Consider the following 25,532-nt stretch of genomic DNA (forward strand, 5'->3'; position numbering starts at 1 on the left):
ATGGCATTGAGGTACATGGAAGAGGGTAATTGCTTACCTGACCATGAGTCACTGTGTTTTGTACCTTGCTGATCTCTGCCGAGGGATGGCTGTTCTGAGCTGCCCCTGGAACTGAGTGCTCAAGTACAGCTTTTCCTATTCTTCTTCTGATAGTACCAGGGCTGAAGTGTGATACTGGTGTAACCCATCCCCCATTCTCTTCTGCTTGGTTAAGACTGAACTAATTTCTGATTTGCAGTTCAATTTCTCAATCCCATCTCCATCATCAGGGACTGGGGGCAGTCAGGGGAGCTGACTTCTGGCTTTCCTTTTTCCTGAACATGATGAGCCATTGAGATTACATTACTGTTGCTTCTCGTAGGTAAGGAGAATGCATAAAGCAGCCTCTTTCAGCTTTCTTTACATCTAACCCCTTTAATTCTACAAAGTCATGAGGAAGGTAAGGTAGGAGAAGAAAATAATAAAAGACTCTGATATCTGCTTTCTTTTTCTACCTCTGTCTTCCAAAATTTTCCCACAATCCCATGGACTGAAAGGGGTGGGCCTTTTCCACTATGTATCAAATGGGCCTTCTACCTTAGGACAATAAACCTTGTTGCCAGATCATCATGGAAGAAGGCTTATGCCCTTTTCATTTTGGAAGGAACCCTATGATTTGAGTCCTCCTGACATGGGTTTAATATAGGAGATTTAAGATGTCTTTGAATTGGGAATAACCAAATAGATTGGTTTAACACTCTTCCCCCCCAAATCATCTTATGTGCTTATAGCTTGAATTGCAGTGTATACATTCAGAGAATAGGGGTTGGAATGAGACTTTCTGGGTTCAAATTCCAGTTCTACCACTTACTGTTGAAATTGGGAAAGTTACTTAATCTCAACAAGTCTCTTTTTCCTGGTCTTGAAAATAAGAATAATAACAATACGTCCCCTGAGGGTTATTGTGAAGATGAAAAGAAGTAATAAAGAGTTCCAGAAGCACCTGAAACATAGTGCTTGCCCAGTAAACATTGGCTGATATTACTAGTAGCATTTATTTGGCATTACCCACTTGGCCATTTTGCTATAACTTTTACTTTTTTATTTCCAGCTCACTGTAGTCCTCTCTGTAAGGCATTTTATCTGATAAGACATTGCCTTTCACACAACAGTTTATATCCTCAGTTTTAACCCAGACACATTCTACTCTTGGATCACAAATTGCTGATATGTCCATGGAAGGTTGCAGCCCCTCAGCACGTGGTAGAGGTCTTATTAAGAACCACCAATCCAGTGTTGAATCACTCCACGCCCAAGCTTAACCATGAACTTTCTAAGCTAAAGAGGAAAGGTTGGCCTCTTCAATGCTAAAACAGACATAACATAATTTACTTAAGTGGTTTTTGTTTTATTTTGAAGTAGTGTTTTCTTTGTATTCTGAATATATAGAAAAGATGACATTGGAGGACAATTTTCATCTTTCTGTGTGATGTATGTATCAATTTAAAATAAATACAGTAGAAAATTTTATGAAACAAATCTTCTTCCTGGTGGAAAGAAGACACTTTGATGTCTGATTTCTAATTCACATTTTTATATGGAAACCCCCAGATGATTTATTGATCTTGAGAATAAAAGCTCAACTGAGAGAGAAAGTTCTATAAGGACAGGAGGCTGCCATAGCGACATTTATATATATATATATATATATATATATATATGTATATATATATATGTATATATATATTTTTTAAAGAAGATGTTGGGTGTAGGAGTTTATTAATTAATTAATTTATTTTTCCTGTGTTGGGTCTTCATTTCTGTGTGAGGGCTTTCTCTAGTTGTGGCAAATGGGGGCCACTCTTCATCGCGGTGCGCGGACCTCTCACTGTTGTGGCCTCTCTCGTTGCGGAGCACAAGGCTCCAGACCTGCAGGCTCAGTAATTGTGGCTCATGGGCCTAGTTGCTCCGCGGCATGTGGGATCCTCCCAGACCAGGGCTCGAACCCGTGTCCCCTGCATTAGCAGGCAGATTCTCAACCACTGCGCCACCAGGGAAGCCCCACAACATTTATATTTAACTTATTACTTTTTACAAAGGACTTTTACTTTATTAGTACCATTATGTGGGACTCTACCTCGCAGATATTCCTGCAGCATATTTTGAAGAGTAATAGAACCTAGTTTGTGAGAACTCTTTATCTGCCTTTGTGTTATTAAATGCTTATTGAAATGTAGCCAAGACTACTAGTTTTCTTACTGGAAATTATAGGGTTTGGAAATTATTGAAGTGAGAATTAGTGAGGTTCTGCTCTATTTAACCCAGGTTTTCCCTACTACAGCTTAAAAGCCATTAGTTCTTGTTCTGTCCTTTTGACTAATGAGAATAATTGATTCCTGTCTTTGTTTTACATTATTCATTTATGTATTTTTGTCCATTAAGCTTTCCCTTTTAAAGTAGTGTTTTCAAGAAATGCCACATAGATGACCTGTGAGTAGAGGTTCCTGGTTATACTAATATGAAAAGGTGAGTAACCTCATTTCTGGGTCATTAAACCAATTGGTGGATTTGGAATTAGACAGACAGATCTTTTCCATCTCTAACTTTAGCATGTCTATCAGATTGGAGTAAAATGCTTTGCTTAATGCTTTTCATTTCCCTATTTACCCACTAATTACTTGAGTCTGTTCTTTATAGAATTTTAGAGCAGGAAGTATCATTTGAAACCATGAAGTTCGATTTCATCATTTCATAGATGGCCCAGGATGGTTAAGTTCTTTCCAGCCCCAGGTTTTCTCATATACCTGTAACACCATCTTATCCATCAGGTCTTAGCTGAAAGCTTAAATGTTAAATGTCACCACTTTAAAGAGACCTTCTCTCACTCTCCTGAGAAGGCTTTTTCCTTCCTTCCCCTGTCACTGTACCTCCTTGATTTTCTTCCCAGTACTTACTATATGAGTCATGATATGTTGTGTACTTATTTTTCTGCCTTTTCTGCTGTACTCTTAAGATTCGTGAAAGCAAGGTTGGTGATACCACCAGGAATTGCAAGGTGCCCAGTGCCCAGCAAGGTGCCTGATGCTGTGTAGGCACTTGATATGAGAGCTGGACCAGAACTTTATCTTCTCTCTTTTCTTCTTTAGTTACACACACACACACACACACACACACACACACACACACACACACCCCTGATATAAACCAGCAATACTGTTTACATAAATTCTTGGTCATGTGACAGCTATTGGGCTTTTGCAAATATGGTGGCATACTTAAGCCACGCAGGAGTTCTTACATTAGTGTTAAGTGCAAGGGACTGATACGATTATGCAGAAATCCTTAGCTGTAGCATCTGGGAAGTGCAGTGTTCATGATTTTTCTCCCAAAAGGGAGTGTAGATTCTGAAAGTGGAAAATGCAGGGTAGGCTAAAGACCCAACTTTTGAAACAGTATGTAGACATGCTAAAGTACTAAGTTGAAGCCAGTGATTTTGGAAATCGTTGCCATGAGAAACTATGTTGAACCATAGTCTGCAATTGTGCAATTTAGGGTCATCTGTAGAGTTTCTGAAAACCACTGATGCCTTGCTATAGCCCTGGATCCATTGGAATAGAAACTCCAGGGGTGGGTCCTGAGAGTGCATATGTTTAAAAATTGCCACTCGTCATTCTGTGGTGTATCAGAGTTCAGAACAAAATACAGGCTGCACTTTGGTCTTGGGTAACCCAACTTGTGTTCAGTGTGTTGAGTATGTCTTTCCAAAAATCGATAAGCCAGTAACTACAGTGGATGCAGTGTTACTCGTGACACTGAAGTTTAACTGAGGATATTTCGTAGGTAATTATTGACGGTGTTACTTTAGGCTGCAGTCTATATAACTGGTTATAGAACAGTTCTGAAAATGGTTCGGACGTTTTAAATGTGGTCCATCTACATGGTAACTTTGTTGCTGCGATTCCTTTTCCTGGAAATAGGCCAGTTGTGCCTTCATGTAGATTTGTAGCCTCTCTCTGCCCACTCACCATATGGATTCCTCCTTCTGTTTTAAGTCAGAGTTCAGGGCTTGTCTCCTTCAGAAAGCTTTCTATAAACAGCTCCTCCATCCTCCTGTAGCAATACGGTTGGTCCAACCGATCCTTGTTCACCTTTGTAAACCACTATGTCTTAGGCACGTACTCCTGTGACTTGCCTATTGGTTACAATGTCACCTTAATAGCCATTCAGTAACTTTTAAACATGGATTGCAAGGATGCAAAGACCTGATGACTGTCCAGTAAATATTTGTTGACTAAATGAGGAGCCAGGCCTGTTCCTTCCACGCAAGCATTCTTACGAGCGCAAGTTTAAAGAAAAAGTGGGGGGAGGTCGTTGGCAGTTTGCTCCTGTGAAATAAAAATGAAATAGAGTTTTTGTTTTTCTTGTGGCTGATTTCCTTTAACAGGTCTCTTCACCAACTGGCTAGTGTCCAACTTTGTCAGAGCTGAAACATCAGACAGCTAGAAAAGAGGTTCTCAGTTGATAAATATTTGATTTACAAGGTATTGAGAGGTTTAAAGAAATGGAAGGGAGTTTGCCGAATGGGAGTCGTGTTTAATACGGTGAGGAAGATCCCCAATAAGCAGGTCTGTTTTTCCTTCCAGCGGCCAGTGGGTACCTAACTTTATCACCCTGGTTGCACTACAGATCGTTCTGGGTTGAGCGGACAACTAAACAAAACGAGGAAGACTGGTACACTCTGGTTCCACAACATAAATACAGCTGAAGGGAATATTCTTAGATTTTTCTTTTCTTCTTTGCTGTAACCTGTGATAAATATTGTATGTCTCAGCAGCATAGGGAAAAAAATGATTGATCCTTTCTCAGTGATATAGATACGTGGCTGTGTATGTTATATGCAGAATGAATGATTGAGAGAGAATGGGAAAGAGGGGCGAAGAGAGAAATGCAAGGCACTATGTAGAGAACTGCCAATAGCAATCTATCAAAGGCATGTCAGGAGTGCTCAAACATAGTGAATTTTATCTCTAATTTAATCATTGGCTGCTTTTCTATTGTCAAAGTTTTCTTTTCTTTCTAAATTTTACTTCTCACTACCCCCACCCCACCCCCAAGTTTCAAAGAAATAGGAACCTTTTGGAAAAAAAAATAAACTGATTGAATGAAATGCGTAAGAGAACGATGTGCTGTCTTTTATATATGCTGTGACTCTTACACGCAAAGGTAATTCCACACGTCCGGCACTGCATTTTAACAGCATTGCACTTTAAATAGCTTTTTTCCCCATCAGATTTAGTGCAGACCATTCATTCTCAATGGGGATAATATTGCCCCCAAAGGAACAAAACTTGGTTTGGCCAGGGTGGGATGGGGGAAAGATTATTGGATATCATTATAGTTTATGACCCTCCAAAGGGCTATAGTACGTAAATAGATATACAGTATTTCTGTCATTTGTCTTCATCTCACCTTTACTGAAGTTTTTTCTTTGCTGAATGTATTAATTTGGAAGATCTTTAACCAGGTAATTTTATAAGACCTGTGCTTTGTTGGAAACCTGGTGTCAAGACTAACGGCTGAACAAAAAAGAGTTTGAGTCGGTTAGCAGGTGTAAATCCAAATTCTTCATCAATTACTTAGCTACGTTCGTCTTCTCAAACTGTTGGAGAGAGTAGGTGTATGGGTGGGAGAAGTTTACTGCAATTTCCAGGACAGTGTGCGAACCTTTGATCATGAATACTATATATCTCTTGAAGGGTTGGTAGCTAATATACTTGGGTCTGTTTATTCAAGCAGTGGAGATCGGTTTATGAGTTTTCGCCAGGACGTTTCAGATTTCTTCCCCCACCCCTCCATCTCCCCACAGTGTGAACATGATGTGGTACTTCATTATAACTCTCAGAGTTGTCTGCACTGACCCTCCAGCAATTCATCAGTTATAGTTCACGTTTTCCTACCTGCCATTGGTTCCCACAGAGGTTTCCATTTATGTATTTCTGCTCTGGCAATCCATGAGTCCCTGTATTCACCTATCTGTCTTTCCAGTCTTGGGGGCAGTGGTTTGCCCTCTGTCCTCTCTAATGGATCCAAGAGGAGTTGTTGATTTTTCAGGTTGTGTAGCTTTTTACCTTTTGTTAGGATGGAGTGGTGACTTCCGAGCTCCTTACCAGAGGGACTGGAAACAGGAAGTCAGTGAAGCCTTGTAAAGAGTCTTCTTTTGTTCACTCTTGTTACGTGTCTTTATCCTGTCTTCGCATCTTAATTGTATATTCCAAAAGGGTAGAGATCACGTAGAACTATAAAGCATTAGAGAAAGAGAAAGGGAATTTCAACAAGCGAAAATTCACTCGTTCCTTCATTCATTTATTCACCATTCACCAAATATATGTATATATTTTTTGTGCACATATCACATGGCAAGCACTGTGTTGAAATTTGGGAGTTACAAATATGAATTAATCATCAATTAATCATGTTTTTAGAGAACTTAAGTCCAGTAACAGGAATAACACATTTCCCATGCCTTATAATTTCCTCAAAAAACCCCCAATTTTTAATGGCTGCATTTTGTATGAATATACTATCATTTATTCAATTATTCTCTTATCATCGGACTTTTAAATTTCTTGTTATAAACAATACTGTAAGGAACACCTTATACATAAAAAGCAATTCATAAATCGCTATTTCTAGCATAAATTTATGGACATCGAATTACTAGGCTCAGAAGTATGAATTCTTTAGAATGTCTTGATTTTAATGCTCTTTTTTATATTGCTCTCCAGCAAATTTTTACCAGTCTGCATTCCTGGTAGTCATGTGTGACTGTGACTATCTCACTATACCCTCACTGGCGTTGAGTATTATTATTGTGAAGAGCTTAATTATTTAATAAAAAAGATTTAAAAATGTATACTTAAAGCCCAGACTGATTGCAGCCGTTTCTGCTTTTCAAAGGAGGTGGCATAATTCAAAAAAATGAGAAAACAAATATCTCAACCATTCCATTCTTTTCAGAGAATCTTGTGGACTGGACGGAAGGTCAAGGCAGGAGCTTTCAAAGTCTTGTCGGTTCAGTTTTTCTGTGCAGAGGGTGGGACACAGAAGAGAGATTTATTATTCAGGGGAAAATATCAGTGTCTCAGAATGCCTGAGCCAAGTAGTGGGCGAAAAACTGCAGGAAAAAAATGAGGGATGTTGAGTTTTGATGTGTAGGTAGGAGATTCAGGGCAGAGGTGGGGGCATGGGCGGGGCTGAGTCCCGGGACAGGTATTCAGAAAACAGAGGAGGTGGGGCAGCCCTTAAAATAAGTAGGGCTTAGAGAAATCCGACTCATAACCTTTCTGTCACCATAAGCCTTTGGTAAATCTGTTCTTTGTATGAAAATTAAGGAAAGAGGATATGGTCTATGTTTGTGGCACATTGTTTACAAAAAAAGGACAGCATTATGAAATAACAAGATGCTCCATCCACGTGCGCAACTCATTCAGCCAAAGTGAAATAAGACGTGAAAAGAATTATAAGTGATTCTGAAGAATTCCAAAGGCATTAGGAAGGATTTAGGCTTTCCCCTGTGAAGACTAAATTGGGTTATATGTCATTGATGTTTAAAGTTGGATGTTTTAAATTAGTTATGAGGCTGAACATTTTTTCATATGGGTTTTAATTTTTTTTTGGCTGTTCAATTTTTCTTCTGTGAATTGACTGCTCAGATCCAATGCCACTGGCATTCACAACTTAACATAAAAATATTGTAACTGGGCTATATGGGAATCAGACAAAGCAAACTTCTCTCATGCTTGACATGGATAGGCTTTATAGTGATAAATAATATTTGTCAATATACTGGCTAGATATTCTTCCTAGAGGACGAGGGCTAACAAATGTCGATACCATTATGGGCCTCCAACAATTATTTGTTGCGTGTCTAAGAATGCTAGTTTTTTTTTAAATTAATTAATTATTTTTGCTGTGTTGGGTCTTCGTTTCTGTGCGAGGGCTTTCTCTAGTTGTGGCAAGCGGGGGCCACTCTTCATCGCGGTGTGCGGGCCTCACTATCGCGGCCTCTCTTGTTGCGGAGCACAGGCTCCAGACGCGCAGGCTCAGTAGTTGTGGCTCACGGGCCTAGTTGCTCCGCGGCATGTGGGATCAATTGCCGACCAGGGCTCGAACCCGTGTCCCCTGCATTGGCAGGCAGATTCTCAACCACTGCGCCACCAGGGAAGCACTAAGAATGCTAGTTTGACTCTGCTGAATGCCTGTTGCTAGAGGAAGGCTAGGAATATCTCACTCATATTCCAATAGCAACAAGAATCTCCTTCTCTACCACTTCCCCTCAAAACATTGTCTCTTAATTTCAAAATGGTCATGAGCGTTCAGAGATAAAATGAACATTTTCTCAGCAGGCTGAGTTATAATGTGCATTTTTCTAGACAGCAGGAGTGGAGGAAAAAGCACTGCCAGTGCATTAAGACAATGCTTGGGACAGGGTTTAATGGCATACTAAAGTTTGGAGCCTGGGTTATGGAGACCATCAGACTCTACCCAGGAACACCCAATTTTGGAGCTAAATGCCAGACTACTTGGTTGATCTCTCTTTTCCATGCTAATGAGGTGTTCAGTTTTCAGTAAAGTATACTTGACAAAAAAAGAAATCCAAAGGTGACTTTGTTTTCCTTCCGATTTGAACACTTTCAGAATGTCCATTAAAAAAAAGTCAATCTCAAAAGGGCTTATCATCACAAGAGCAATATTTTAAAAGTGAAAAACTTCAAAAGCAGGATGGGATTCTGTTTGTTTTCCTGCTGGGATAGATAGTATCTCCCAGGACCTTCCTTTGGGAATCCTTGTCAGAGGATGAAAAGAACAAGGTTTATGTAGGCAGAGCCAGCTCCTATTCCCTTTGGGGGTGGGGGTGGGGGGGGAAAGAAACAAAAACAAACAAATAAACCAAAAAAAAAAAAAAATTACCTCTTCCAGTAGTTTGCCATGTGGATATAGTAAAATTTTACTTGACCTCCTGTTAACTGATCACTGTAAAAAGAAAATAGATTTTTTTTTTTTTTTTTTTACAGTACGCGGGCCTCTCAGGGCCCAGCCGCTCCGTGGCCTGTGGGATCTTCCTGGACCGGGGCACGAACCCGCGTCCCCTGCATCGGCAGGCAGACTCTCAACCACTACGCCACCAGGGAAGCCCTAGATTTATTTCTGAAACTTATTTAATCAACACATTTTGTTAATTTTCTGCCTGAATGGGAGGAGGCTGAAGGAGAAAAATATTGAGATCAAAATCCCTTTGGGCCCAGATCATTGATAAATTGATTATGATGCTAATCAAACCCCCAAGCTGGAGAGCAGGAAACCTGGGGACAAGTTTATTAGGTTCACTTAAGTAAACCTAGGTCCTGGAATTGCAGTGGCATTGCTTATAGCTCTAACTTATTCTAAGGAGCAGAACAGAGCTGGCAACCTGATTCACATTGTCTTGCTGTCTCTAAGGAAATCCTGATCTTGTACTCCCTGGGTTTGTGAGAGCAGAACAAATCTTGCCTCTAGTAGATGGGAACAGAGTCAAAAGTGTCAATTGCACCTGAAATGGACTTCCTTCATCAACTTAACCCTAAAGAAACTGAAATGTAGATTCAGAGTTCACGGGTAACCCTGATACAGACCAGGCTGTGGGAATGATGTGGGGGTTTTGTCTCCCCACAGATTATCTGCAGACTGTCGTCTGGAATTTTCTTCTTACAGGTGTCTGAACTCCCACCGTCTTCTCTGTATTAGACTCTTTGATTTACAAATGACAGAAAACCCAATTCAAATTGGCTTAAGCAGAAACAAAAGAAGACTGTATTGGCTTGGGAATGGCAATATGTCAGGCCAGATCTAACTTCAAATTGCCTCGATCCAGGGGCTAAAATGATGCCACCAGAACCAGTTCAGCCATCATCTCTTCATTCTGCCTTCTTTAGTGGCTTCATTCCCAGTTCTGTGTGGAAGCAAGTGGGAAACTTGGAGCTCCAACCCAGCATCCTTCAAGTTCACATCTCATGGAGAAATAGAACTCCATTCACTAGATAGTCCAGACGCAAGCTGGAACTGACTCCCATCAGCCCCGAGGTCATAAGCTCACCCCCAAATGAATCACTGTGGCCAGGAGGATGGAATTTTCTTCTCATGCAGTCTGAGTCACATACCCATTGCTGGGGTAGAGTGGTGGTGTCAACTACGCCAGAATTTTGTATTAGGAGAGTGGAGAAAGGAGGTTAATAAAGGAAATGGAGGATGCGTTGATACCCCCAAAGAGGCAGTGGATGCTGCATGGCCAAAAGACCACAAAGTCCAGTACATGGTTCTGCATGCTTACTGATGAGATCGCAAAGCCCAGCTCTCTCCGAAGACTGACACAGATTTAATTGGAATAGGAATTAGCACAGTAAGCTTTTCATTGAAAGACCCAGTGTCCCATGCCTCATGAAGCCACTGCAAGACAGTCACCTTTTCTTGCCAGCCCCTTGGAAAATAGAAATTTTACCTCTAAGAAATAGACTGCTGATCTCGAAAGAAGTGAACATATGAAACGCTATCATTTCTTGTCATACACTTTTATTTTTTGTTTAAAAAAAGAGCATGAAAGTTGAGGGCCTGGTATCAGCTTACTGGGATGTTGTTTACTGGGGAGAGTTATCCAGGTTTCACAGTCAGAGTTGGGTCTGAGATAAATGTGACACTACCATAAAGATATTTTCAGACACAAGGAACACCATTAATCTGGTACCAGTATCAGTCAACAGTTGAAGTTTCTTAAGGCCTTTTCTTGGTCTTCTTTGTGTGGTACACTTTATCTAAAGGAGATCATCCACTTCAAAAGCAGTCATATGTTGGTAGATACGACTCACATCTTTCACCAGATGAGATTCATTTCCTAGACCCAAACTATAATTCAATTCTTACTGGCATCTCAAACCCATTATATTTAGTATTGAACTCATTATCTCTAGTCTTGTTCTACTGACTGTGTTCCCTGTCTCAGTTTATCATATCGTCCTCATCAACCCAGTCATCCAAGCCATAAACTTCCCTCTGCCTGTTGACTTCCTTGCATCTCTCAAACCATCTTTTATAGGATTCCCACTTGGGTATTTGTCTACATTCAAACAACATTTCATGTGTCTAAATTTCAAACCCACTATGTGTCAGGTCTGTTTTAGGTGTTGAGGATACCACAGTAAACAAAACAAAAGTTCTTCTCTTATAAAGACTATATTTTAGTGGGAAGAGAGAAACAATACCTGAAGAAATATAAATAAAATGGGGAATGGGTAGAGGGAGAGCTGAGAGTAGGGAATTGCTATTTTCTATAGGGCAGTAGTGGAAAGTATCCTTAATAAAATAGTATTTGACCAAAGAGAGTTTATGGAAGTGAAGGAGCCAGCAGTGTGGATATTGGGGTAAAATGAGATGAAGTTTATGGAATAGCAGAAAATACAGAGGTGAGAGTGTGTACGAAGAATAACAGGGGGTTCCTTGTAGCTGGAGTGGAGGGAGCAAGGGGCATAATGGGAGAAGGTGAGGCCAGAGGGGATGGCGGGGGTAGGGTGGGATCAATCAGGGGAGGGCAGTGTAAGGTTTTGGCTTTTATGGAGTGAGATGAGAAGCCGTTGGAGAGTGTCAGGTTAAAGAATGAGTTAATCTGACTGCCATCCTAAAAAGAATCGTATTAAGACTAGGTGGAAAACAGACTATAATTTTAAAGTTGTTATGGACTGAGTGGTATCCCCCCAAATTCATATGCTGAAGCCCTAACCCCCCAGTGTGAATGTGTTTGGAGATAAGGCCTTCAAGGAGGTAATTAAGATTGAATGAGGTCATAATATTGGTGTGCTAAGGACTAGTGTTCTTGTGAGAAGGGGAAAAGACACCAGATCTCTCTCTTTCTCCCCCGACAGGGGCACAGGGGAAAGGCTATATGAGGAAACAGCAAGAAGGCAGCCATCAACAAACTGAAAAGAGAGGCCTCACCAGAAGTCAACCCCGATGCCACCTTGATCTTGGACCTCTAGCATATAGAACCGTAAGAAAATGTATTTCTGTGATTTAAGCCAGCCAGTGTGTGGTATTCTGTTATGGTAGCCCTAGCAGGTTGATACAAGGGTAACATCTGCTATTATAACAAAGGGAAGAAGTGGCAGACATGTCAGATGTTGCTGATGTTTCAGTGAAGTTGAAATTGACAATGATTGGCAATTGGGAAAACCCTGGTGACCCTGATATGGCTGTTTCATTGGATCGGAGTGAGCTGAAGAGAGAATGGGAAAAGGGGAAGTAAAGACCAAACATGGACACATTTTAGAAGAATTGGAATATAAAAAAGAATAGTGAAATGGAGTAGTAACTCGAGGGTGACTGTGGGAACATGAGAGGGGTCCTTTAAGATGAGAGATCCTAAAACAGGTTTTACGTTGATAGGAACAATCTAGTAGAGAAAGAAAAAAATGTCATGATCTGTAAGAGGGAGGGAGAATTGTTGAGTGGCCCTAGAAGGTGAGATCTGTGTTCAAGTGTGGACCTTGGTCTTAAATAGGAACACAGACAGTTCGTCCACTATACCAGGAAAAGGTAGGGTAAATGGGTACTGATGCAAGTCAGTCAATAGGCATGACAGTAGAAGAATGTGGGCACTCTTTTCTGATGGCTTCTACATTATCAGCAACACAGGAAGCAGTGCCATCAGCTATGAGCAAGGACCAGGAGAAAGGTATGGAGGGTTAAGGAGAGATGAGAAGGTGTGAAAGAGTCTTCTAGAAGATGCGGGGAGGGGCGTGAATACAGTCAGCAAATGTAGAATTGTTGCTTGACCTCTACGATTATGGGTTTAGAGTGAGATAGAAGAACTAAGGACGTTTCTTCAGCCTTGTTCAGCTTTGAGGCTGTAGGTGCAGAGGAGACAGAGTTGGTTTAACCAGCACTGGGGTTTTGCAAGGTCTGTCAATCAGGCTACAGTCAGAAGACAGGAACCACATCAGGAACTGGAACAGGGAACATTTAATATAAACAATACCTAGGCGAACCGTGGCTAACTGTTAAAGGGGTAAGGATAACTCTAAGTTACGCAGAGGTCGCCACTGCAGAGAGTGGCTTCCAGGTCTAAGGCTGAAGGAAAGGTGAACACAGAAGGAATCTGGAAACCTGGAGGAGGGCCACACAGGACTGAGGTTCAGGTCTCTGAGGAGACAGCATGGCCTCTGTAGGAGCTGTGTGCTGAAGAGTGATGCTGACCAGTGAACGGTGCCACTATGCTGGATGCTGCTGGGATGTCCACGAGCCAATCCGCTTGTGTCACGAAGTAAACACGACACCAGAAGTGCCTTCTTCCTCCTCCAGGCTCGCAGGCTCCCTCCAGGGTCTTCTATTGGCAGGGCCTGTCTTGGAGCAGCAGGTAAAGAAGAAATGAAGTCTGCAGAACCCAGCTCCCACATCACAGAGCAGGGCAACCAAGGGTGGGTTTGGACTGAAAGGCAGGAACAGTAACTGGCACAGCCAGGTGAGCCCAAGGGAAAGGGAGAGAGGGCAAGAAAGTGGAGGCTGTTTGCCAGAGAGGTATTATAATAATGAATCATGGAATCTTACCAGAGAAAGGAGGGAGGAGAGGAAAAAGGAGGTGAGGGGCAGTAGAAAGAAGTAGGATTCGGGGTCACCATGTACTGCAGTCCATGAGAATGACAGTCTCTAGAAGTATGCAGCGCATGACCTGCTCCACTGTTTGCCAAGGCCCTGGAAGGCACCACGGGACTCAGTGGGACCAAAGAGAGATTGGAGGAAGGTTCTAGGCACGAGCAAATCTGGTCTTGCTCTGCCATTTTCCAACATCTTCATAAAGCTCTACTAGACTGATCCAGTTGAAGAAAGTCAGCCGATAAACTAATTTCTAAGATCTTTCCATTTACTCTAAGGAACATGGAGAAGGTCAATGTCCACCCAAACTGTTATTAAACATTGCAAAACTCAGGACTCTTTCAGTGCGTTTCTCCTTTATTTTCTAAGCCAAGAAATACAAAACCAAGAGCTTTAGTTCCAGTAATTGTATAACCAAGCAATGAAGTATTAGATATGTTTTCCAAACCACCTGAAGAATCTCATCTTCCCCTGCATCCTAATTTCCTCCACGTCTCCCTGTACCCACCCTCTTTAGAATCACTGACCTAAACATATAATTGTCTAATAGGGGAATTTCAGCTATCTGCTAGAAGCCACCCAGGAAGAAATCTCAGACTCGAAGCGTTTTACCCCTAAAAATCATAGTAGTAACTGACTGGCCGACTCTGCCTGTGGTAATTATAACCTGTCAGAGTTCACAGGTGCTTGCATATCACAAGGATGCGTGAATCACACAAGTCTCACATTTCTTAGTAGGGGCCCACCCTCCAGCAATATATATATATTTTTTTACATCTTTATTGGAGTATAATTGCTTTACAATGGTGTGTTAGTTTCTGCTTTATAACAAAGTGAATCAGTTATACATATGTTCCCATATCTCTTCCCTCTTGTGTCTCCCTCCCTCCCACCCTCCCTATCCCACCCCTCCAGGTGGTCACAAAGCACCGAGCTGATCTCCCTGTGCTATGCGGCTGCTTCCCACTATCCAGCAATATTTTGACAAAAGGACAGCTTTCAGGAAGGTATAGGATCTTATTTAAGTGAAAAAATAAGTAATAATAATAATAGTCATTTTTCACCCTAGGACCATAAATGAGGCTGAAATGAATGAATCTGCAGAGTCAGAAACACTGCTGATGGCGCTAGGTCAAGTTTGGTTTGGAGCTGTTTATTGACTTGGCATTAGCAGACCCCAGACTCATGTGGGGCAACAAGTGGTGTGGTCTTAATTTATCTGCCTTTTTTTTTCAAAAAACCCTACTCATCCAGATCTCTTTGAAGGGTAAGCTGCCTCCTTTTTTTTTTTTTTTATCTTGGCAGCACCACATGGCATGCAGGATCCTAGTTCCCCGACTAGGGATTGAACCCGTGTCCCCTGTAGTGGAAGTTCAGAGTCTTAACCACTGGACCGCCAGGGAAGTCCCTTGCTGCCTCTTTTTAGTCTGCCTATGCAGTATGAAATTCAGAGTGTGTTACGCCACCGTCCAATAAAGGTGGGCTTTTAAAGGAGAACTGGAGAGTGACATACAGGGTTTACTAATCACTACACCTAATTGCAAAGAGGGGTGAAGAATTTTTCATGAGTATCTGAACTATAATTAAGTACAGATAATCAACTATGAACTTTCTGTTATTTTAGCAGTGTGTTCTGAGGCTACCACAATTTTCCCAGGAGGACGTAGATTACTGTTTGTGGTAAATCAAATGAGTATGAAAAAAACGGCATACAACCAAGTGGGAAATCAGGGAGATAAGACTCCAAGAAAGTAGTTCTAAGAATTCCTGAGTCAGGAAGAGGTAGAGGTAGGAGACATTTTAGAGGCTAAATGGAGAAGAATTAAATAAAAAGAAAAACCCAAATAAACATGAAATGGAGGAAAGGGCAGGTGGAGAGGCAGGACTGAAAGGCAGGTATAGGGATCATATCTCTAACCAGCTGGGGAGAAGATCAATCAAAAGCAATCATTTTCCAACCTAGACTTCATTAGAAAAGTCTTCACTCCATGGGGACAAATTCAGCTTCTAATTTTTTTTTACCCACAACAATTGATTACTTGATGGGCAAGGTACACACAGAGTAGGATTTCTTATTGTGTGGGAGTAAAGATTCTAGAAGGAAGGCTATTCATTGGGGGGTGAATATGGAAAGTGGAAAAGTGTTCTTGCCCTTCTAAGGTCAGGGGGTTCATTCATTTTTCTTTAATTTCACATTTCTTTGGCATTTCCTAGGTGTTCGGCAAAAACACTTTTTCACATTTGTGAGCCAGACCAATAACTTCGCTCCTTTCATGGTACTTATATTTTGGCTAAAGAGAAAGACAATATACACCTAAGTAATCAAGATAATAGCAGGCAGTTATATCCCCTGTGAAGAAATTACAGCAGAATGGTGGGATAGAGTATCCATTTTCTTGCATAGAATGAATTATTAGACACTTTTATCTTTCCTCCCTCCCTCTCTCCTGCTGTCCTTTTCTTCCTCCTTTTCATTCTTCACACATTTTATTAAGCCTGTATTATGTGTCAGGCGTATCTGGTTCATATTTTTATACTCCCTAACCCTCACCCAAGATAGTGTTTCGCACCTAATAGGCACTCTGAAAGTTGTTTGAAAGATTTAGTTATTCACAGACTTTGATTTTAGTAAATGAAGGACATAAGGTGTCAAAAGACAGAAAAGACAAAAATTAAGCATAATTAACACAGAAACAGGTTAAAATTAGATGACAGTGAGCCTTATTGGCACAAATAATGACTATATCAATATGGCATTTGAAATAGCAGGACGGCATCACTTATCTCACTTTTGTGTCTCATCTGTCTTATGAATTCGGAGAAGGCAAGGCATTTTGCCAAATTTAGAAGCAATTCAAATTGTACGTATTAAGAGTTTCTGCGGAAACCTGTGTATGTCTGTATTTGATTGCTGGCAAGATAAAAGTTTCCTAGTTAAAAGAAAATCAGTTCTTAAAACAATGAGAACAGGAGGGAGGGAGGGAGACAGAGAGACAGTGACAGAGAGACACAGAGAGAGCGAGAAACCCAATGTGCACAGTTAATTGTAAATAATCAGAATCAGATGGTCCGACCTCTTCTTAAGAGGCAGAAGGGAAAACAAAGGGAAAACAGTGATGGGCAGAATGCATTTTGGAGGTCCTTGCCTTTCATCACAGAGCCTTCGTATGTTGGGTGACTAACAAGTTTAGGCCGATTTCCCCTGGTAAAGTAGCTTTGGATGACACAAGCCAAACATTTTTCCTCTTAATTCTCCTGGTAATAGCAATCTATCTTTTTCAAGCAGTGTGAGAATGGAGGAAGGCACACGAATGCAGATGCCAGACCTTTCTTCCCACCTCGTATGTAAATGTTATAATAGGATTTACCTGACTTAGCAGTATAGTAGAGTGAAGGCACCCAGAATTCATTTTGATTTCTTCTCCCGCTCACAAAGCCTCCATAGGCTTGTAGAAAAGATCAGCATTAAGCAGAAAAAGTCACAGCCCCACTAACACTTTTAGGAAGTGTGGGTTTACCGTAACATACAAACCAATCCGAAATGTAAGTCAGAAAGTTATGGGTGTCTAAGGGTGGAAGAGGCTGATACACAACTGACGTAGGCAGATAGATGTTGCAATTGGTATTATGTTGCATTTCAACATTTTTGCATAAATTCCCTCAACCTAAGGCATATAAACACATATTCATGAAAGAACCCACATGACTATTTTCCGGAGATTACATAAAATATTTATGTCCCTCTGTCCTAACCAATTACTTTCCCTAAGGAAAAAATATAAAAAGTATGAAATGTGATTTAAAAATTTACCTTGTAACAAGTAACTGGCAATTGACTCATTCACATCCACATTTCTTTGTTCTCAGTTACAGCTGGGATGTATTGTAAAATAACTATCACTTTTGAACTTTTCAAACTGGGATCCACCATATCAATGGTGGCAGGCAACTCAAAACACAATGTAGATTTTGTATCAATCAGAATGTCAAATGATCTCATTAGAGTTTCAGGTCTATATGTGGGTGAATTTCAACTACTCCGCGTTTCCTGCGTGAAAGTTTAGCAAAGATTAAGTCATTTACCATAGACAGTTGGCAGAAGCAGCTGAGTAGAAGCTTTGATGAAATGTGTCAATCATTTTCCAGCCAACTCTGCCTTTGACAGTCGGCTACCGGGAGTAACCGCTGTCACTAAGCTACACCAACGTGGCTGGAGTTCTTTTGACCTAATATTTCTTCTCTACATTTTTGCCTTTAACTTGTTTGTGAACGCTTTACTTCTACGATTGTTTTTACTCTTAAAATTAACTTTCTGACGATCATACCCTGGAATTCTTTTTTGAAAAAAAAATTGGGGGGGAATAATAAATTGAAGGGATGAGCTTTAGAAGTTGTACGAAGAAACAGCACATAGATAGTACATAATTAAAGAGTGAATGTACCTACTATCCCATTTATATAATATTTTGTTCCCAGTTTTACTTAAGATTAACTACCTACTCTTACTTAGCTTAATTCTCAGAGTCAAATATTGTTTCTGGTCTTGTCCCTCTCATAAGTCTGAAGTAAATCCAGTGTCTGGTGGTGCTGGTATACAGCATAAACGCTAAACATCTACTTGTGACATAACTATGTAAAGCCAAAAAATCTTGGCCTTCCAAGGGTCTCAGTAACAGATCACTGCAGGAATTATTCCAACTATTTCAGAATCTGAGCTTCCAAAATACTGCACTTCTCTTTCTCTGAGGAATTGGTAGTGATCAGATACTAATAAAATTTGCAGCCTCTGAACATGTACACAAATATCACATAAAATGATGAGCAAATTTAACACATAGAAAAATGAATTTGAAGCAATGACCATCTGTTATTAAAACAGTGATTTTACCCAATCTTTACATATTTTTCTTAAACTAAAAGAAGCTACTTTAAATTTATCTTATATAAAAAATAGCACCAGGTTCATGACTTGTGTTTGAAAGTGTCTCATGGAATTCTTAGCCACACAGCAGTATTTTTAGTTAATAACTCAGTAATAACTGAATAGACTGACCTTTTATAATGAAATGTATTAGCCTGGGCATTATTACCATAAACCGGAAGCAGAGGACCTTCTAATTCAAAACTATCCTCTCAAATTAGCTTAGGTGTGTTTTAAAATTTGAATATTCAGTTTAGGATTTTACATGTTGATTTAAGGCATTTGTGAAAAGGCATGTATTAAGGAAAATGAACCAAACAGTAGAAGCATTGTTAAATATTTTCTAAATATAAAGGAACATAATTTGGGTTTAATTTTTAAAGGAGAATGTTTTACTTAAAAAAATTGACAGTTTTGTTGTGAGATCTTGAAAACCTTTAATAGGTGAATTATCAAGTGGCATTGATTTGAGGGGGGAAAAGACATGTCAACAGATAATTACAATAAAGTGTGATAAGTGCTATTAGGAGAATTTGTGCCAGGTCCTCTGAGAGGGCTCCTCCCCTTCCATATGGGAATTTTGGCAGTGACAGAATCAGGGTGTGGGTGAATTTGCAGAAGTGATGGCAATCAGGTCAGAGGATTAAAGAACTCTTGAAGTAGGGACTTAAAACAGTCTTTCTTCTGATATTATATTGACTTTGAAGGAAATAATGTTAAATAGGATAAAAAAAAGACATTATTACAATTATCTAAGAACTCACTCTGGCATTCTAATTGAAATTAAAATTCCACCTAAAATTGAATACAGTGATAATGCTTAAAATTTATTCAGCACTCTGTGGTTTATAGAGTAATTTCTCATTGTGTTAGCATTTGCTTAAAAAGTAATTTAATTCTTAATATATTCATTCATATACCATTCATTCATTCAATATATATGCTCTGTGCCAGATACCGTGTCAGGAGTTGATAATTCCGGGAAGAGTAAGACATTGGTCCTGTGTTGTTTACAGGACTGTATGCCACCTAGACTGTGAACATCTTTTTTTTTTTTTAACATCTTTATTGGAGTATAATTGCTTTACAATGGCGTGTTAGTTTCTGCTGTATAACAAATTGAATCAGCTATACATATACATATATCCCCATATCTCCTCCTTCTTGTATCTCCCTCCCACCCTCCCTGTCTCACCCCTCTAGGCGGTCACAAAGCACCGAGCTGATCTCCCTGTGCTATGCGGCTGCTTCCCACTAGCTGTTTTACATTTGGTGGTGTATATATGTCCATGCCACTCTCTCACTACGTCCCAGCTTACCCTTCCCCCTTCCCATGTCCTCAAGTCCATTCTCTACATCTGTGTATTTATTCCTGTCCTGCCCCTAGGTTCTTCAGAATCTTTTTTTTTTTTTTTTTAGATTCCATATATATGTGTTAGCATACGGTATTTGTTTTTCTCTTTCTGACTTACTTCACTCTGTATGACAGATTCTAGGTCCATCCACCTCAATTTCATTTCTTATTATGGCTGAGTAATACTCCACTGTATACATGTACCACATCTTCATTATCCATTCATCTGTCGATGGACACTTAGGTGGCTTCCATGTCCTGGCTATTGTAAATAGAGCTGCAGTGAACATTGTGGTATGTGACTCTTTTTGAATTATGGTTTTCTCAGGGTATATGCCCAGTAGTGGGATTGCTGGGTCGTATGGTAGTTCTATCTTTAGTTTTTTAAGGAACCTCCATACTGTTCTCCACAGTGGCTGTATCAATTTACATTCCCACCAACAGTGCAAGAGGGTTCCCTTTTCTCCACACCCTCTCCAGCATTTATTGTTTGTAGATTTTTTGAGGATGACCATTCTGACAGGTGTGAGGCGATACCTCATTGTAGTTTTGATTTGCATTTCTCTAATGATTAGTGATGTTCAACATCCTTTCATGTGTTTGTTGGCAATCTGTATATCTTCTTTGGAGAAATGTCTGTTTAGGTCTTCTGCCCACTTTTGGATTGGGTTGTTTGTTTTTTTGATATTGAGTTGCATGAGCTGCTTGTAAATTTTGGAGATTAATCCTTTGTCCTTTGCTTCAAATGCAAATATTTTCTCCCATTCTGAGGGTTGTCTTTTCGTCTGGTTTATGGTTTCCTTTGCTGTGCAAAAGCTTTTAAGTTTCATTAGGTCCCATTTGTTTATTTTTGGGTTTTTTTCCATTTGTCTAGGAGGTGGGTCAAAAAGGATCTTGCTGTGATTTGTGTCATAGAGTGTTCTGCCTATGTTTTCCTCTAAGAGTTTTACAGTGTCTGGCCTTATACTTAGGTCTTTAATCCATTGTGAGTTTGTTTTTGTGTATGGTGTTAGGGAGTGTTCTAATTTCATTCTTTTCCATGTAGCTGTCCAGTTTTCCCAGCACCACTTATTGAAGAGGCTGTCTTTTCTCCATTGTATATTCTTGCCTCCTTTATCAAAAATAAGGTGACCATATGTGCGTGGGTTTATCTCTGGGCTTTCTATCCTGTTCCATTGATCTGTATTTCTGTTTTTGTGCCAGTACCATACTGTCCTGATTACTGTAGCTTTGTAGTATAGTTTGAAGTCTGGGAGCCTGATTCCTCCAGCTCCGTTTTTCTTTCTCGAGATTGCTTTGGCTATTCGGGGTCTTTTGTGTTTCCATACAAATTGTGAAACTTTCTGTTCTAGTTCTGTGAAAAATGCCAGTGGTAGTTTGATAGGGATTGCACTGAATCTGTAGATGGCTTTGTGTAGTATAGTCATTTTCCCAGTGTTCATTCTTCCAATCCAAGAACATAGTATATCTCTCCATCTGTTTGTATCATCTTTAATTCCTTCATCAGTGTCTTATAGTTTTGTACATACAGGTCTTTTGTCTCCTTAGGTAGGTTTATTCCTAGGTATTTTATTCTTTTTGTTGCCATGGTAAATGGGAGTGTTTCCTTAATTTCTCTTTCAGATTTTTCATCATTAGTGTATAGGAATGCAAGAGATTTCTGTGCATTAATTTTGTATCCTGCTACTTTACCAAATTCATTGATTAGCTCTAGTAGTTTTCTGGTAGCATCTTTAGGATTCTCTATGTGTGTGTCATGTCATCTGCAAACAGTGACCGCTTTACTTCTTTTCCGATTTGAATTCCTTTTATTTCTTTTTCTTCTCTGATTGCTGTGGCTAAAACTTCCAAATCTATGTTGAATAATAGTGGTGAGACTGGACAACCTTGTCTTATTCCTGTTCTTAGTGTGGAAATGGTTTCAGTTTTTCACCATCGAGCACGATGTTGGCTGCGGGTTTGTCATATATGGCCTTTATTATGTTGATGTAAGTTCCCTCTATGCCTACATTCTGGAGAGTTTTTATCATAAATGGGTGTTGAATTTTGTCAAAAGCCTTTTCTGCATCTATTGAGATGATCATGTGGTTTTTCTCCTTTAATTTGTTCATATGGTTTATCACATTGATTGATTTGTGTACATTGAAGAATCCTTGCATTCCTGGGATAAACCCCACTTGATCATGGTGTATGATCCATTTAATGTGCTGTTGGTTTCTATTTGCTAGTATTTTGTTGAGGATTTTTGCATCTATGTTCATCAGTGATATTGGCCTGTAGTTTTCTTTCTTTGTGACATCTTTGTCTGGTTTTGGTATCAGGGTGATGGTGGCCTCGTAGAATGAGTTTGGGAGTGTTCCTCCCTCTGCTATATTTCGGAAGAGTTTGAGAAGGATAGGTGTTAGCTCTTCTCTAAATGTTTGATAGAGTTCACCTTTGAAGCCATGTGGTCCTTGGGCTTTTGTTTGTTGGAATTTTTTTTTTTTTTTTGCGGTATGCAGGCCTCTCACTGTTGTGGCCTCTCCCGTTGCGGAGCACAGGCTCCAGACACACATGCTCAACGGCCATGGCTCACGGGCCTCGCCGCTCCGCGGCATGTGGGATCTTCCCAGACTGGAGCACGAACCCGTGTCCCCTGCATCGGCAGGCAGACTCTCAACCACTGTGCCACCAGGGAAGCACTGTTGGAAGATTTTTAATCACATAGACTATGAACATCTTTGAGGGCTAAGGTATTTGTAGCATTTAGGTACTCGTGAAATGTTCATTGAATGAATAAATCAGTGCATGTTTTGATCAATGTGGCAAATGTTAAACTTATTGGTGCTGGAGTTAGAAGACCTGATTTTAAGTTTCAGCTTGGATATACTAGTATGATACTGGAAAATTCACTTAGCCTTTTTCAGTCTCAGTTTCCTCATTGTCGTGTAGAATCATCTCTCTCTTATAAGGTTTTCATGAGGATGGATGTGAAAGTGCTTTCTAATCTAAAGTGCTGTGTTATTTAGATGTTAGTCATCACTGCAAATAAGATTCCAGTATTCTACATTATAGAGCAACATTTAAAGGGAAGTGATTCTATCAGAAGTAAAGCAATGTAGCCTTTCCAGAATGGATAAATCAAGCGTGCTGGTCATGGCAGGATGCCAGGTACCCTGGGGGAAATACATCGACTATTAGAATCAGAGGTCAAGACAGAAGGCTGTATAGGTGAGCAGACTAAAGGGCACTGGAAGTGTGACTTGTGGGTAGCGCAGATCTTAAAGAGCTGTAACTGAAGGTACAGTGTTCTAAGTCTGACTAGCAACAAGGCAAGCTTGCTTCAAGGTCAGTGAATGGTTCCAGCTGTCATCACACAGACATCTGGATTTTGGTATTCTGACAATATTTGGAACTCCACTGAATGGGAACTAAGGAACTGGATGGGTTTATAGATAAAAGGGTATCATGGATGTTGATAAAAACATGTGAAGACAAAATTAAATGAACTGAGGTGGGGTTCATAGGCTGGATGACAGGGATCATAATTACGATACTATTACTACCACCACTACCACCAATATGTTGACAGTTTACCAAGCATTCTACCTTATTTCTATTAACAATCTTAAAAAGCTTGTAAAGCACTTATTATTTTATTTTACAGACACAAGCATACATTCATATAAGCATATACATGCTGATAAGTGACTTATAAGCATCAAGTACCATATTGTAAGCAAATTGACTCAGCTCTTACAAATCCAGGTCCCCTGCTAATTCATGTGAGATGCCTGCTTCTTTATGTCAGGACACCAGGATGCCAGGGTGCAGTACAGCTTGGACTGGGAGAACAGCATTTGCTACAGGATGCCTTGAATTATTTTTTACATATATATGTTTTCTCCCTTATGAAGTGGAAGCTTCTTTTTTTTAATTAATTTTATTGGAGTATAGTTGATTTGCAATGTTTTATTAGTTTCAGGTGTACAGCACAGCGATTCAGTTATGCATATACATACATTCATTCTTTTTCAGATTCTTTTCCCATATAGGTTATTACAGAATATTGAGTAGAGTTTCCTGTGCTATACATTAGGTCCTTCTTGATTATCTACTTTATAGTAGTGTGTGTATGTTAATCCCAAGTTCCTAATTTATCCCTCCCCACCATGTTTCCCCTTTGGTAACCATAAGTTTGTTTTTTGATGTCTGTGAGTCTGTTTCTGTCTTGTAAATAAGTTCATTTATATCCTTTTTAAAAAATTAGATTCCACATGTGAGCGATATCGTATAATATTTGTCTCTCTCTGTCTGGCTTACTTCACTTAGTATGATAATCTCTAGGTCCACCCATGTTGCTGCAAATGCCATTATTTCATTCTTTTTTATGGCTATATTCCGTTGTATATATTCCATTGTATATATGTACCACATCTTCTTTATCCATTCCTCTGTCAATGGACATTTATGTTGCTTCCATGTCTTGGCTGAAGTGGAAACTTCTTGAGAGCAGTAAACATGATCTTATTGTCCTTTTTCAAAGGGCAGTATGAGTACCTAGTAGATTGGATAAATTAATTTTAGCAATTATTTATATTATAATAATAAGCTATTCCATTCAAATAGTTAGCCATTCTTTCCATCTCTAACACAAATATACCAGTTTCACTACTGAGCCCATTTCTTTTCCATTGGGCTAGATCTCTCTAATATATCCCACAACCAGCACATCATGGCAAGCCTCATCAGGCAGGGAAGTTCCTAAGCATGGCTTCTTGATGACTTCTTTGTCCATGACCATGATCCTCTCTACTATAAACATAGCACATGGCACACCTAATCTGCAATGCATCATCCCTTTTTTTTCCTGCTTGCTTCTCCATTCTTCAAAATTAATATTTCAAAATTAAATATTCAGCTTAGTAAAGGAAGGAGAGACAAAAGGGAAAACATAATAAGTTGAAGTAGAATGAATGAAGAAAAACAGATTAAAGAAATGTCGGACTTTAAAACATTACTTGCATTCAAAATTAATTTGCATGTCTACTTATTCATAGAATGGAAGCTTAGGTGAGACCAGAATATGAGAGAGACACCCATTTTTATTGTTTATGAAGCTGCTTCTGGTAGTGTAGGATCTGTCTGGCTCTCATTACATACCAGATTCTTTCTTTCCTGGCCAGATCTTTTTAGAAACCAGCTAGCAAGGGCTTCACAGGGTGGCCAGCTGGAATTGACAGAGCTGGGACCGATGGCTGCAAAAAACCCTTACTCAGCAGTCCTCAACCAGCAGGCTATAACAGAAACATCTTGGGAGCTTTTCTGGCTATCCAGGCCCATTCATCCTCTTGCCAATGAGATATCAGAATGTCTCATGGAGCATGTAAAAGTTGAAAAATCTTCTGGTTGATTGGACTCCCTCTGCCTATCATTGGTCTGAGGATTGCTGGCTAGGGGTTAATTTTTGAATTCAGTCACTTCTGGATTCAAGTCTTGGCCACTTGCTAGCTCTGGATAAACTACATACACTCTGATCATCTTATTCTCTCATTTGGAAAATGCTATTAGTGACTCCTGAAATACTTAGACAAAATAGGCTAAAATATGTGCAAGACCTGTACA

General features: G+C 39.9%; 1 long non-coding RNA gene across 1 annotated transcript in view; it reads left to right on the forward strand.

The window, feature by feature from the left end:
* The window catches only part of LOC149747958 (uncharacterized), a 150,136-nt gene that overhangs the window by 20,855 nt on the left and 103,749 nt on the right, over positions 1 to 25,532 (forward strand). The window contains exon 2 of the long non-coding RNA XR_016394878.1: positions 11,928 to 12,052. This is a non-coding gene — a long non-coding RNA (uncharacterized LOC149747958). The remainder of the gene's footprint in view (positions 1 to 11,927; positions 12,053 to 25,532) is intronic.

This window comes from Delphinapterus leucas, chromosome 11 (assembly GCF_059928025.1).
Source record: "Delphinapterus leucas isolate spDelLeu-1000000601 "Yukka" chromosome 11, BTC_Dleu_Yukka2, whole genome shotgun sequence".
NCBI classification, from domain to species: Eukaryota; Metazoa; Chordata; class Mammalia; order Artiodactyla; family Monodontidae; genus Delphinapterus; species Delphinapterus leucas.